The 14646-nt window shown below is 43.0% G+C and overlaps 1 long non-coding RNA gene and 1 pseudogene across 1 annotated transcript; both read left to right on the top strand.

Annotated features, from left to right (window-relative positions):
* Nucleotides 1-330: 330 nt before the first annotated feature.
* On the top strand, nucleotides 331-7190 carry LOC103542170 (uncharacterized). Its single transcript, XR_011529996.1, has 3 exons — nucleotides 331-443; nucleotides 4055-4336; nucleotides 6221-7190. It is a non-coding gene; the product is annotated as an uncharacterized lncRNA (long non-coding RNA).
* Nucleotide 7191: 1 nt separating this feature from the next.
* LOC103542173 (butyrophilin subfamily 3 member A3-like) lies at nucleotides 7192-10019 on the top strand (annotated as a pseudogene).
* The last annotated feature ends 4627 nt before the right edge of the window (nucleotides 10020-14646 follow it).

Genomic DNA, 14646 nt, shown 5'->3' on the forward strand with positions numbered 1-14646 from the left:
AATTAACGTACAACTTTCTTTCTTCACACATTAAAATCTTGTAATTTTTCTGCTTAGTTCTGCTGATAAATCTATTGTGATATAAAAGATACACAACAGGTGTATAAAATGAAGTACTGATTATACACAAACATACACATGCATCATTCACATAAGTAAACACAGAGACACACAAACAGTGTGGAAATTAAGGCTGTAAATTTTTGTCATTGTGTACAATCCAATATAGGTTCATTTTTCACTCTAACCCCACTGGTGTCTGCCCAGCAACTGATGAGAAACACCCCTCTGAGCCAATCAAAATCTAAGAGGGACTGTTACTGTTTCTCAGAGAATCCTTTCTTTCTTTACCCTTTCTTCCAGAGCAGCGTGTTAACTATAATGCAGAACTATCAACTACCTTCATTCTGTGGACTGTGATCTTCAGATCTGAATTTTAAGGAGTAAGTGGGGAAAAGTGATAAAAAATCAGGGGTAAGGAGGGGTAATGGGTAAAAGCCAGGGCTTTTACTTTTCACTTTTAAAAATATGCTGCAGTGTCATCCTCACACATGCTTCTCTCTGGACCTGTGCAATTGCTTTGCTGGACCAGATGTCTGGAGTGGAACTTCTGGGCCAATTATGCACGTTCCAAAGTTCATGTTTCACATTGTTTCATGAGTGACTGAAGTTCAAATAGATTTTGTCACGTGGCTGAGATCGCACATCTTGTGAATCATAGAGCCATTACCTATTTTCCACCATCTTTTTGTTTCTATCCCTAAGACATAGTGGGCCTGGCACATAGTGTGTGCTCAGTAAATATCTGTTGAATGAATGAATGAAAAGATGGGAGAGACCTGGTCTTATTCCTATCTCTCCCATTCACTAGTCTTGTTATTAAGAAGTGGTGGGTGCAGACTCTGACTGAATTCAGAGCCTCCACCAGGGAGTCTGCATGGATCTTAACCAGAGTCTGATGGGGACATGATTTGAACCTGGTGATAGATGTATGTTGGGGATTAAAGTAGTCTTCAGTGTTGCTCTTCAGATGTACAAATCTTGAAGTCATTTGTTAGCACCCTATTCTACTTGACATCTTCATAGAAGGAGGGAATACATGATGGGAGAGGACCAAAAGAGAAGGAAGGTGGCTGGGTCTGGAGATCTCAGTCTTATTGTAGAATAATCCACTGAGGACGGCTCTCAGGCTCTCCACTGTCTAGGGATACAGCCAACTCTGGGGTGGTTAGAGTGAAAGCCAAGCTAGAACTCCAGCTATAATCCAGCCTAGCCGCCTGGTAAGGGCCTCACACTACCCTTATCACAAAGGTTCACTATGATGCCACAGATTATACCTAAAAGATGATGGAGGTGCTTTTCTGAGCCAAGATACAGTTGGGAGCACTGGGCAGGGAGTGGGGTTTTGCAGGGATCCTGTCTCTGAACGGAGAGAACCTCAGAACTTCATAGAAGCATGAGCTTTGTTAGGCTTCTTTGTGCTCCCAGCTTGGCATATTAGCCCCTTGTTTGTAAGAGCCAGCTCTTACATCTCTGCCTCAAAAAGATACTTCTCTATCAGTGGAAAGACTAAGACCAAGGAACTTATCCATTGCCGATGAACCCAGAGGACACCTGCCAAGGAGCATTGATGAATACCTGGGGAAAAGGAAGACAAGAAGTAAATAATTTCCCTTCCCAGGTTGTTTCTCTCCCAAAAAACAATTATGAAGAGAGTGCACTGAGGTACACTGAGTTGTAACACTCTTACATGCATGTCCAGGAAGTACTTTCTCCTTGAAACCACTTTTTACTGAAAAATAGGAATGAATACATTAATATAGGCAAGTCCCAGTGGGAGCACAGGAAGCCAGGCTCTGCTCTTTAAGCCAGAACAAAAGAGCAGGTCATTACAGAGGCAGATGCTTGTCTTCACAACTCTCCACTTCCCCTCCTGTTGGACAATAACCAGTAAATGTGATCACCTAAACTTATTTAAAATGCTAGGGAGTATTAGCGAGTTAATATGTCACCCCTCATCCATTCACTCATTCAACAAATACTTACTGAGGGTTCCATTTGAACCATACACTGTTGTACAGGCTTGTTACTCATCAAGAAACAAAACAGACCAATATCCTTGCTTTGGGGAGCTTCCATTTGAGCTGGTGGAGACAGTAAACACGTGATATGTTAGATGGTGAAAATTCAACGGGGAAAAGAGAGCAGGCTCAGGAGGATGGGAGCAGTTTCCCATAATCTTGTGGACAGAGAAGGTCTCATGGAGGAACTGACTTTAGAGGAATGACTTATAGGAGGAGATGAGGGAGTGAGCTTTGTGGATATCTGAGGGAAGGGGGTTTCAGGCAGTGAAGAGTCATGGCTTGTGTCCTCTGTCCTGTCCCTTTCAAAGACCAGCAAGAAGGGCAGTGTGGCTGGAGCAGATGAGGAGAGAGGGGAGATGAAGTGAGATGTGCAGGTCCTAGATGGTCATGCTGACCCTTGTGAGGACTTCAGCATCTACTCTGTGTGAAACGAGAGACACCGGAAGCTGCTGGGCAGAGGAGTGGCTTGATGTGACTCAAAGAACCCTCTAGTTGATGTACTGAGGACACAGGTGGAATCAGGGGACCCAGAAAGGAGGGTCTTGCATTAATCAGAGTATACCAGTGGAGGCTTAAACCTCGCTGCAGCAGGGAAAGTGTTCAAAAGAGGAAGGATTCTGAGCATATTTCCTGAATACACCTCAGAGCATCCTGGCTGGTCACTAGGATCTACCTCCACCACCTTTCTACTTTGTTTCTCTGAGGTCCTTGGGAAAGACACAGGTTTTCCTCCGGGAAGAATCCCTCTTGTAATCGGTAATGTCAAATAAAGAACTACCTCATGCTAGACCCAGGGTCTAAGGCGGGAAGGAGAAGGTCGGGGATAGGAGAGATAAGAAAATATCTCCTCAGTGAAGGCACACAGTTGTTTGGGATCAATTGTGTTCTAGATAACTTCTGTGGCTCCTCGGGTTTCATGCTGCTGCGGGCCTGGGGGGCTCTTGTGCAAAACAGCATCTGGGCTGCCAATATTGCCCAACCAAAGGCCTCCAGGAGCACACCTGCAGTTGACCAAGTTGTGTTTATTACTTGTTCCCAGGAAGGAGAACACATGCCATGTGGGAACAGTTGGATGTCTCAGTAAGATGGTGTTAGATTAGACTTGGTATGGAATTTGGGCTTAGGTTAGGGGTGTTGGGGGAGGGTTTATAGAAGTGGGACTTTGCTCTGGATTGGATGCTATCGGGAAGGTGGGGGGTGTGATTCTGTGGGTAGGTGTCTTAATGAGTCTTACCTAGGAGAAAGACTAGATTGAGGCCAAAGCTGTAATTCGTCAAGGAGCAGCAGTCACTCATAGCCAGGATAGAGAAATGTTTTGTCATGACTGTGTGGACAGTGTTCATGTTTTTCTCTGTGTTCAAACAGAATTGTTGAGTGGTCTTGTTTTCATCTTGACCGGTCAAAGTTCCCTTGTCTGATGTTGATGTTCCATGAAATTGCTTATGTTCAACAGAACACCAAAACCAGGCCGATGTCCAGATGTCAAGGGTTGCATTTGCATTTCTCTTTCTCAGGGCACTCTCTTGCTCTGTGGCTTCTGGCTGGATTTGGTCATTTGGCAGCCATAGCAGAAGGAGAAGGATGGAGAGAGAAGAGAGAGGCCTAGGTACCTATCCCCATGGATTTCTCTCAGCAAGACCACCTCTAGCTGGCTGCATTCCCTTCCCAAAGATCACAACTCCTCTCAAGAAAGCCCCCTCTACGTGACCGTTTCCTTTTACGTCTTCAAAAGGCCTTCTTCTCCGTCTCCCTTTGGGTTTAGGGGTGAGTGGTAACAGCTCCACTGTTCCTGGCCCTGGAGCATTGCTTCCTGCCAGGTAGTTTTCCCCTTACCATCACCATGCTTTTGTAAAAAGCCCCTTCATGAAAGCCCCTTGAATTATCTAAGGTGAGTGTGCCACTGATTCATGTTGAGATTCTCATGGATAGAGGAGGCTCTAAAGGATTCTGGCTCATTTATCCTTCCACAGCGCTGGGTTCTGATCCTCACATGGAAATGAAGGGTTACGGAGATGAAGGGATCCATCTGGAGTGCATGTCCACTGGCTGTTATCCACAGCCCCAAATACAGTGGAGAGATGCCAAGGGAGAGAATATGCAAGCTGTGGCAGTACGTTTGGAGACAGATGGAGATGGCCTGTATGCAGTTGCAGCGTCTGTGTTGGTGAAAAGCAGCTCTGGGCACAGGGTGACCTGTATCATCAGAAATCCCCTCCTTAAGCAAGAAAAGACAGACAGGATTTCCATTGCAGGTCAGTACCCTGCTTAGCCTCAGGTATACTGTGCTGGGCTGTGGCTATTGAAAGAATGAGGATGTGTGATTCTCTGCTGATGACTTGGGTCTCTGTAGTGAATGCAAGGCACAGAGCAGGGACCCAGAGCCACCTTCTTACTCCAGGGATGTTTCTTTTCCCCATAAAGCTTTTTATGTCACAACTACTTACTAACTATTTCCTGTACACAAGAAACTGTGACAGGCAATGGGAATTGGGGGAAGATGGTAAAGATCAGACCCTTAAACAAAGACAAATGAGAAAATGGGAAAAAAATAAAAACGATTCATATCTTAGAGAAAAAGCTAATCTCATTAAAATACAAAACAACCCAGTAGAAAAATGAGCAAAGGGCTTGAACTATTAGTTCACAGAAAAGGAAATAACACATGAGATAATGTCCCATCTCACTCAATAGAGGAACATGTATTCAAACATTTTCCACTTGTGAGATTGGTAACAAAATAAAACAAAGCAAAACCAAGGTGACAGATCACACATTTTGATGGCAGGATTGTGGGGAGACAGTCTCTCTTACATGTTTGTTGGTATAATTCGGTATATTTTTGGTATAAATTGGTACAATTTCACTTGGGGCAATATAGCAGTATTTCTCCAAACTTATTTATTGATCAAAAATCCCTCTTCTGTGAATTTATCTGACAGATAGACTTGCATTTGTATGAAAGGACACATGTAAAAGTTTATTTCTTATAGTAGTTATTATAATAACAAAAAGTTAGAAACTATGCAAATGTCCCCAAGTGGGGAACTTTAATGCAATGGAATATTGCACAGCTGGGAAAGAAAACACAGACCTTCTCTCTGTACTAATATGCCAGGATCTCAAAGAGGAACAGAAAAAGCCACATACAGAGCACTTTGTCTAGAATGATACCTTTGATGTAAACAAGAAAACGTAATAATATATTTTATTTTTAAAATTTAATACACACGTTTGTAGCACTCACCATATGTCCAGCACCTTACAAGCATTAATTGAATCCTTTTAACATTATGAGTGAAATACTGTTATTAACCAGTATTATATATTAGGACACCAGGAACAGAGCGGTTAAGTAATTAATCACACTGCCAGTCAAGTGGAGGAGCCAGAATTTGAGTGAAAACCTCCAGCGCCAAAGTTCATATTCTTAACCACCACACTAAGCTGACTAATGAGAGACTAATGAATGGGGAGGGAGGAGTAGGTGGATGGGAGACTTAGATGACTTTTCATAATTTTTTGATATTTGAACCATGTAAATGTAACGTATTAAAAATTAAATTAGAAAACACATGTGATTCTGATGCTCGAGTAACTCCTAGTCACATATGAGAAGCAGACAGTTCAAGACAAGTAATAGTATTATGTTATATGAAGAGTTTACCGAAGTCTTACCCAAAGTTCCCTGAGACTTTAGGAAGAGAGAGATTATTTAAGGTCATGAGATGAGCTCCATGATCCCTGCCCTGGGGGTGAGAGGCTAAAGCTCCATTCCATTGCAGACCCCTTCTTCTGGAGGGCCAGGCCCTGGATAGCAGCCTTGGCTGCGACCCTGCCTGTGTTGCTGCTGGTTCTCGCAGGGGCTGGTTACTTCCTGTGGTGACTGCAGAAGGAGAAAGAGAGAGACTAAGTGGAAAAAGAAACAGTGAAGGAAGAAAACGAGCAGGAACAAAGTGCAAGAAGGATCTGACCAGGGAGGGAACCTATGGCCCTGACTTAGGGGAGGGAGCCCAAGGACCTCACCCCTTCCCACCCCAACACCCACCCATACACTGTGTCAGTAATGAGGTTCATTTTCAAGAGGTCCTCCCTGCTCCATCCCCTAACAGTAAATTGTTTTCCCGCTTATTTTCCAGAGTACCTCCAGCTTCTACTACGTAAGCTCTGATTCCCCCAGAGACCCACCCATGACTCGGTATTGCTGCATTGAGCTTCTTGATGACTCTTCACGTTACTTCTGTTGCAGACTTAAGAGATAGACCATGTGTTTATGGCTCATGCCTGAGTGGCTCTGAAATTTTCTCTAAATTTCCATCTAAGACTCTCTGCTGGGATATTTCCCAGCCCCTTTCCTCACCCCTAACTCTGCCTGGGGCTGAGAAATGTCCAGGGTCCCTTTACCAAGGGAAAGAAAGAAGGGTGACTGATTGAGGGGAAAAAATGAGGAGTCATGTTTTTTCAATGGAGAAAAGGGTATTCAATCTCTCTCCACTAGGGGCCCACAGACTTTCCAGCCCAGTAAGGCACCAGGGAATATCCAGGATGCACTTGAAAGGAAAGGAGGAGGAGGAGGAGGATGGAATTCCCTAATGAACTGCCTTCTCTATGCTTGGAAACTTCCTAGTTGCTTTACATACTCTGTAGGCTTCTGAGAAGAAGACAAATAATATAAGGTTTAAGGGAATGAAAAATCTGAGAAGGAGAGAAAAAAGTGTACTTAAAAAAAGGAGTGGCCGCAAAGGCTCAGTTGTGATAGATTTATTAGACTTGCTTTTAAAAAAATAGTAATTGAAATTTCCTCATTAAGTTGCCCAGTTCTTTTCAGAAGTGGGCAGAACATAATACAGCATGAGACAGATGGATTCTAGTACACATACACAGACAGGCTACACACAGTGACACCTATGCCCAGGTATGGGAGGATAGATAGATACAAATAGATCTGCCGGGTCTCAGCTGGGAAAGCACTCACATCATACCTGTGGTATCATCAGCATGCAGTTGATGTTATCAGACTTGACATCAAGGAGGAAAGGAGAGGAGAGAGTTGAACAGGCAGAAGGAAAAGGTAAGAAGAGTGGGAGTGAGGGTCAAAAGGAAAGATTAGATGGGTTCAAAAGAAGAGAAAGGACAAGACTCAGAAATGACTTATTTCAGGTGACATCTCTAACTTTCTTCCATTGTAGGTAGAGAGAAGTCTCAGGACTACGATGGTGAGTGACTCTGATGTTCTCTGAGTTTCCTGGAACATGTGTACTAAGGATTTAAATCTCTTCTCTGCTGTGTGACCAACTGACATTCCCAGTAGGAATAATTAGATCTAGCACAGAGGCTCATTTTCTGTGGGGGATACCAACCCTACTTTTCTGGAGCCTCAGAGAGAAACTTCCAGATACAGTATCTGGGAATTTTCAGCCACCCATCACCCTGCTGGCACATTTTCCCACACCGTAGCAAAGCCTGGCCATGATGCCTGCAGTCCCAGCATGATGGAGGGAAGGAAGTCCACCATTTTTGAGAGGTTGTATGGCTGATCATGCACAGCTGTAGATGAAGGAATCTGGACACTGGAAGAGACTGAAGAAAATAAGGGCGAAAAGGCTTCATAAGGGGAACTGATGAGGGGAAGAACAGAAATAAGGCACTTTCCTTATCTGTGTCTCCTGCCTTTCAGAATGGAAGATGGCCCTCTTCCAAGCTGGTGAGTGAATCACTGTATGCTCCCTAGGACAACAACCTGAGGGATCATATTCCCTTTCTCTTCTCCAACTCTTGAGATTCTGGGAAAAAAAGTCCCCATAGCTGGGAGAGGTTTGAGCGAGTGACTTCAGGTCTTTGTCTCAAAGGTGTGCCCATCTCTGGAGATTTCCTACTGAGAGCCCAGAGAACCAGGGAGAATTGTTCTGGGGTTCCACAGATCTTCACGTGAAGGAAGAGGCATAAAGGGTAGGGCTGAGGGAAGGAGAGGCAGAGTGAACTAATCCTGCAGGGAGTGTGAGGTTGTGGAATGACCATGAAAAAGGCAATGCATAAAAATCTTTACTTTTCCCAAGCTTCTTATGCCACCTCCTGCTACTGTGTGTGCCCAAGTTACTTAATGTTACTGGCCTTTAGTTTCCTTATTTTTAAATGATGATCATAACTCTTATTATGTGAGGGTTGAGGTAAAGACTTAACGAAGTAATGAATGTTTATTGTTCAAAGATCAACAAGATAGAGGTGGCGTGTTCAAATTGGGTGGTTGAAGAAGGTTTAGAAAAGGAATACTTCACACAGGCAGGACTGCGGTTAAGGGAAACCAATAAGAGAAAGTGAAGTGCCCCAGGACTCAGAATACTGGGGAGATGTCACCATCTCTAGGCTTGAAGGAATAAGGAGAGCGAGCAGTTCCTGGAGCCTAGAGGAAGCTATAGCTCAAGGACAGGGCTGCCTGAGAGGAGTCACGCCTTTGTTAGAGCATCACCATCTGACACGGGCAGGGAGGAAGTGGGAGAAATAAATGCTGTGCTTCTTTCTTCTTTCTTCTTCCAATCTTCAGCTAGTAACTTCCATTGGCCAAACTCAACAGGTAACCAGAGGGAAGGGAGACCAGTGATGCTGTCCATAGAGGACAGATCCTGGGGCCCAGAAGAGGGTAGAGAAAGGTGGAGAGTGCATCTGGGAGCACAGAAAGTCCCCAACATGGCCTCTAGCACAGAAAAGCATGGAGCTATTATAACATCAGGCACTTCCTCCACGCCTGGCCCTGGGCTACATGTAAAACATGTGTTGTCTTTTTCTACCCTAGAGATTGGTACTTTTACCCTCATTTTTCAAATACGGAAATTGAAGCTCAAAGTTATTATATAGTGTGGGTCTGTGGAAAAAGAGACTGTAGAAAAGGAACAGACACTCAGTTCATGAGTGGTAGAGCAAGGATTGAAATATAAATCTATGCGATTATAAAGCACAGGTGAGCAGTCATTTTGGGGAGGGACATAGGAAAAAGATGGAAGAAAGGAGCCAGCTTGAGATGTCCAGTTAGGTAAACCCTGATCCTAGCACACTTCTGTGCTGAACATAAGACTCCAGGGCCTTTCTTTGGGTGTTACTGAGAGGGTCACATGCAGAGCAGGCAGGCAACAAGAGGCTCTGGACTCGGACCTCCTCAGCCAGACTCAGGTCTTGAAGGCTGAGGCTCTGAGTTCTGAGAACAGTGGATAACTCCACGGCCCCTCCACAAACTTTCTGCAGCTGATGCAATTCTGGATCCAGACATAGCAAACCCCGTCCTGCTTGTTTCTGAGGACCAGAGGAGCCTGCAGCGGGCAGATGCATGACGGAACTTGCCGGACAATCCTGAGAGATTTGATAGGCATTACTGTGTACTTGGCCGCAGAGCTTCAAGTCAGGGAGACATTTCTGGGAGGCGGAGGTGGGGGACAGGAAAGATTGGCATATCGGGGTGTGTAGAGAGAACGTGAAGAGAAAAAATAGTGTTAAAATGGCACTTGAGAATGGATTCTGGACCATTCTCTCTGATGGGAATGACTGTTGGGCTCTCACTGATCCCCAGACCAACCTGACAATTGCCAACCTTCCTCAAAGAGTGGGTATTTTCCTGGACTATAACATCCGTGAGGTCTCATTCTACAATGCCACCGATGGATTGCATATCTACACCTTCCCACACAACTCCTTCTCTGAGCCTCTGAGGCCTGTTTTCCAAATTTGTACATTGGAGCCCCTGCCTTGACCATTTGTCCAGCACTGACAGGAATGCAGAATTCTCTTGTTACTGACCTTTCCCTGGAGACCCCAGTGGCCCTGGGTCTGCTGATGGGAATGAGAACCCTCAGGCTAAAGTAACATCCTTGCTTCCCCCTGCCCAGCCTGGAGCTGAGGGCCTCCTCCTTAACAGCAACACATCACAACAATAAAATATTTACTAAATTCACACACTGTGTGAAGCACTTCACTAATATTAATTCCCTTATTGAATATGACAGTTGAGTTTGGTACCACTTTATTATCTCCTTGTATAGATAAGGACATTGTGGTGCAAAAAAGTGAATTAACTTTCCACTAGTGACTCAGCAAGTGATGACAGCTATAATTTGAACAATAATAACTAATGTTTATAGATAACTTAAGACGTACTGGGTGCTATGCTGAATGCTTTAAGTGAATTTCACTCATAAAAGTCCTCACAACAACCCTGTGAGGTATCTCATTTCAAGAATATGGAAACTGAGGCCAGGCCAAGTTAAGTACTTATATACTTCCTACAGAAAATTGTGCTTCAGGCAGAGGTTCAACCACTGTACCACCCCCACCCTCTAGCCTATTTTCCTTCCCAGTCCCATTGTCCCTGTAGGGAAGGGACTGTGTGCAGCCCTGAGGCTCCCTTCCCAGGGCACCCCAGGGTGAGGATCACTGTAGGTGACTATGGAGGCCACACCACACTTGGTAACTTCAAGACTGATTGTCAGAGACATAGTTCCAGCACTTCATTGGATTGACTCTGTAGGATGACGTGATCCAGAGAATGAATTCACAGGGACTGCATCATACAGAATGTGAAGGGACTAGAGTCTTAACTAATAATGGGCACACGTGTACCCACTCTGTCAATGTAATGCATGATCATGGAACCAGAATCAATCCTGCAACTTTGAAGATCTCTAGGAAGCCTAACTTAATAACTAAAAATTGTCTGTGAAGTAAGAATTTAGGAAGAAGAAAGCTAGATGAACTTCTGTGGTCTTTTTATCACTCTGTAGAATACATCTACAGGAAAGGGATATTTCCACCCATGATCATTCATTTATGTTAACAGAAGTTCCTTTCAACTGATGGATACTGGGGAAAGGCTACTTTTCATTATGATCACTATTATTGTTCATTACTGTATCCACTCTACACGGCAGATAGTTGTCAAGTTACATTTGTCAAAAAAATTTCTTAATAATCTTCCCTCTTCAACTGAGCATGTTCTAGATTTTAAGCACACATGGTTTTATTCCCCACAGATTCACAGTTTACTTCATTGCAACATTTTCACAAATCCTTATTGTATTAGTTTTCTATTGCTACCATAATAAATTATCACAAGTTTCAGGACATGAAACAACATAAATTTATTGTCTTACATTTCTGTAGATCAGAAGTCCACCATGGGTCTCACTTGGCTAAAATTAAGGTGTCTGCAGGCTGTGTTCCTTTCTGGAAGCCCTAGGGAAGAATCTGTTTACTTGCTCATTCAGATTGTTTGCAGAATTCAATTTCTTGCAGTTGTAGGACTGAGGTTGCCATTCCTTGCTGGCTGTCAGCTGAGGGCTATTCCCAGTTTCTCCAGGCTGCTACCTTCTTTGTGGCCCTCTTTCTCCATCTTCAAAGCAGCAATGGCAGCTTGAGTCCCTTAGATATTTGAATCTCTCTAGGTTCTTCCTCCCTTGAATCTCTTTGGCTCTTCTGCCTTCTTCCACTTTTAAGAACTTGTGATTAGATTGAGTCTACCCAGATAATCCAGGATAATTTTCCAAAGAATCAGGGATGGTTCTACATCAGCAAATCAATCAACGTGATACACCACATTAACAAAATGAAGAATAAAAATCACATGATTATCTCAATCAATGCAGAGAAAGCAATTGACAAGATAGAGCATCCATTTATGATAAAAACTCCGAATAAAATGGGTATAGAAGGAAAATACCTCAACAAAATACAGGCTATATATGACACACCCACTGAAAATATTCTCAGTGGAGAATAACTGAAAGCTATCCCTCTAACAACAGGAGCCAGACAAGGATGCCCACTTTCACCACTCTTATTTAACACACTTTTCTAAGTCCTAGCCAGAACAATCTGGCAAGAACAAGAAATAAAAGGGACCCAAACTAGAAAGGAAGAAGTGAAACTGTCACTGTTTGCAGATAACATGATTTTATATCTAGAAAATCCTAAAGAATCCACCAAAAAACTTTAGAAATAATAAACGAATACAGTAAAGTTGTAGGATACAAAATCAACATACAAAAATCACATGCATTTCTATTCACTAACAACCAAGTAGCAGAAACAGAAATTAAGAATACAATCCCATTTATAATCACAACAAAGAGAATAAAATACCTAGGAAGGAAATTAACCAAAGAGGTAAAATGTCTGTACACTGAAAACTGTAAAACATTGTTGAAAGAAATTGAAGAAGACACAAAGAAATGGGAAGATACTCTATGTTCTTGGATTGAAAGAAATAACATAGTTAAAATGTCCATACTGGTTAAAGCAATATACAGATTCCATGCAATCCTTATCAAAATTCCAACAACATTTTTCTCAGAAATAAAACAAAAAATCCTAAAATTTATATGGAAAAACAAAAGACCCTGAATAGCCAAAGGAACCCTGAGCAAAAAGAACAAAGCTGGAGGTATCACAGTCTCTGATTTCAGACTACACTACAAAGCTATAGTAACCCAAACAGCATGGTACTGGCACAAAAACAGACACACAGATCAGTAAAAGAGAATCAAGAACCAGAAATACACCCACACATCTGTGGACAGCTGATTTTCAACAAGGGAGCCAAGAACATACAATGGAGAAAGGTAAGTCTGTTCAATAAATGGTGTTGGGAAAACTGGACAGCCACATGCAAAAGAATGAAAGTAGACCATTATTTTAGCCATGCACAATAATTAACTCAAAATGGATTAAAGACTTGAATGGAAGACCCAAAACCACAAAACTCTTAGAAGAAAGTATAGGCAGTACACTCTTTGACATCGGTCTTAGAAGAATCTTTTTAAATGCCACATCTACTGGAACAAGGGAAACAAAAGAAAAAATCAAATAAATGGGACTTCATCAAACTAAAGAGCTTCTGGAAGGCAAAGGAAACCAGGAAAAAAGTGGAAAGACAACCCATCAACTGGGGGAAATATTTGCAAATCATCTATCAGACAAGGGGTTAATCTCCAAAATATATAAATAATTCATACAACTCAACAACAAAAAAAACAAACAACCCAATCAAAAAATGGGCAGAGGATATGAACATTTTTCCAAAGAAGATATACAGATGGCCAGCAGGCACATGAAACAATGTTCAACATCACTAATCATCAGGGAAATGCAAATCAAAATTTACGCCTCTGAGATATCACCTTACACCTCTCAAAATGGCTATAATCACCAAGACAAAAAAACAACAAATGTTGGAGAGGATGTGGAGTAAAGGAAACCTTCTTACACTGCTGGTGGGATGCAAACTGGTGCAGCCACCATGGAAAACAGTATGGACAGTTCTCAAAAAATTCAAAAGAGTAATACCATACAACCCAGCTATCCAGCTACTGGCTATTTATCCAAAGAACTTGGAATCAACCGTCCAAAGAGATTTATGTACCCCTATGTTCATGGCAGGATTATTTGCAATAGCAAAGATGTGAAAGCAATCCAAGTGAGCATTGACCGACGAATGGATAAAGAAGATATATGGTACATACATAGAATGGAATACTATTCAGCCATTAAAAAGGATGAAATTGGGGCCAGTTCAGTGGTGTAGTGGCTAAGTGCACACATTCTGCTTCACAGCCCGGGATTTGCCGGTTTGGATCCTGGGTACGGACACGGCACCGCTTGGCAAGCCATGCTGTGGCAGGCATCCCACATATACAGTAGAGGAAGATGGGCATGGATGTTAGCTCAGGGCCAATCTTCCTCAGCAAAAAGAGGAGGATTGGCGGCAGATGTTAGCTCAGGGCTAATCTTCTTCTTCAAAAAAAGAAGAACAAAATCATCCCATTTGCAGGAACATGGATGCACCTTGAGGGTATTATGTTAAGCAAAATAAGCCAGACAAAGACAAACACTGTATGATTTCACTCAAATGTGGAAGATAAACAAATACATGGACAAAGAGAACAGATTAGTGGTTACCAGAGGGAAAGGGGGTGGAGGGGGTGAGCGAAGTGGTAAAGGGGCACATATGCACCGGGACAGATAAAAACTTGACTGTTAGTGGTGAGCACAATGCAGTCACTAGAGAAACCGATATATAATCATGTACACCTGAAATTACACAGTTATAAACCAATATCACCTCAATGAGATAATGTGAAAAAAAATTCAAACAAAAAGGAATTGTAGGCCTCCAGGGAAAGCCTTTAGGTTCTTGAGGGAAATGTGAAGAAATGTGTTTCAGGATGATTATTGTAGAAGAAATCTTTACAGTGGCCTGGTTGGGGTCTCTGTGGTATGGGAGGAGAGCACTGTGTGGGCGTAGGAGGGTGCTGGACTCAACAGGTCCATCCACTGGCAGAGGATGAAGCCCAACTAGAAAGTCTTCGCTGCCATCTTCCTGCCCCTCTAGAACGCCGCCTCCCTGAGAGAAAGGGGATTGCCTCTCACTAGCCTCAGCATCTCTCCCTCAATGGGTTTTGAGTGAATGACAAGGTCTACAGTCTACTACTGCAGCTGCTGTCTTGCTTCATTCTCTGCCCCTCCAACCACTCCCTATGTTCCCCCTTATCTCTGCACGGCCCCCAATAAGCAGAACAACTTGAAA

Source organism: Equus przewalskii, chromosome 19 (genome assembly GCF_037783145.1).
Source record: "Equus przewalskii isolate Varuska chromosome 19, EquPr2, whole genome shotgun sequence".
Taxonomy (NCBI): Eukaryota; Metazoa; Chordata; class Mammalia; order Perissodactyla; family Equidae; genus Equus; species Equus przewalskii.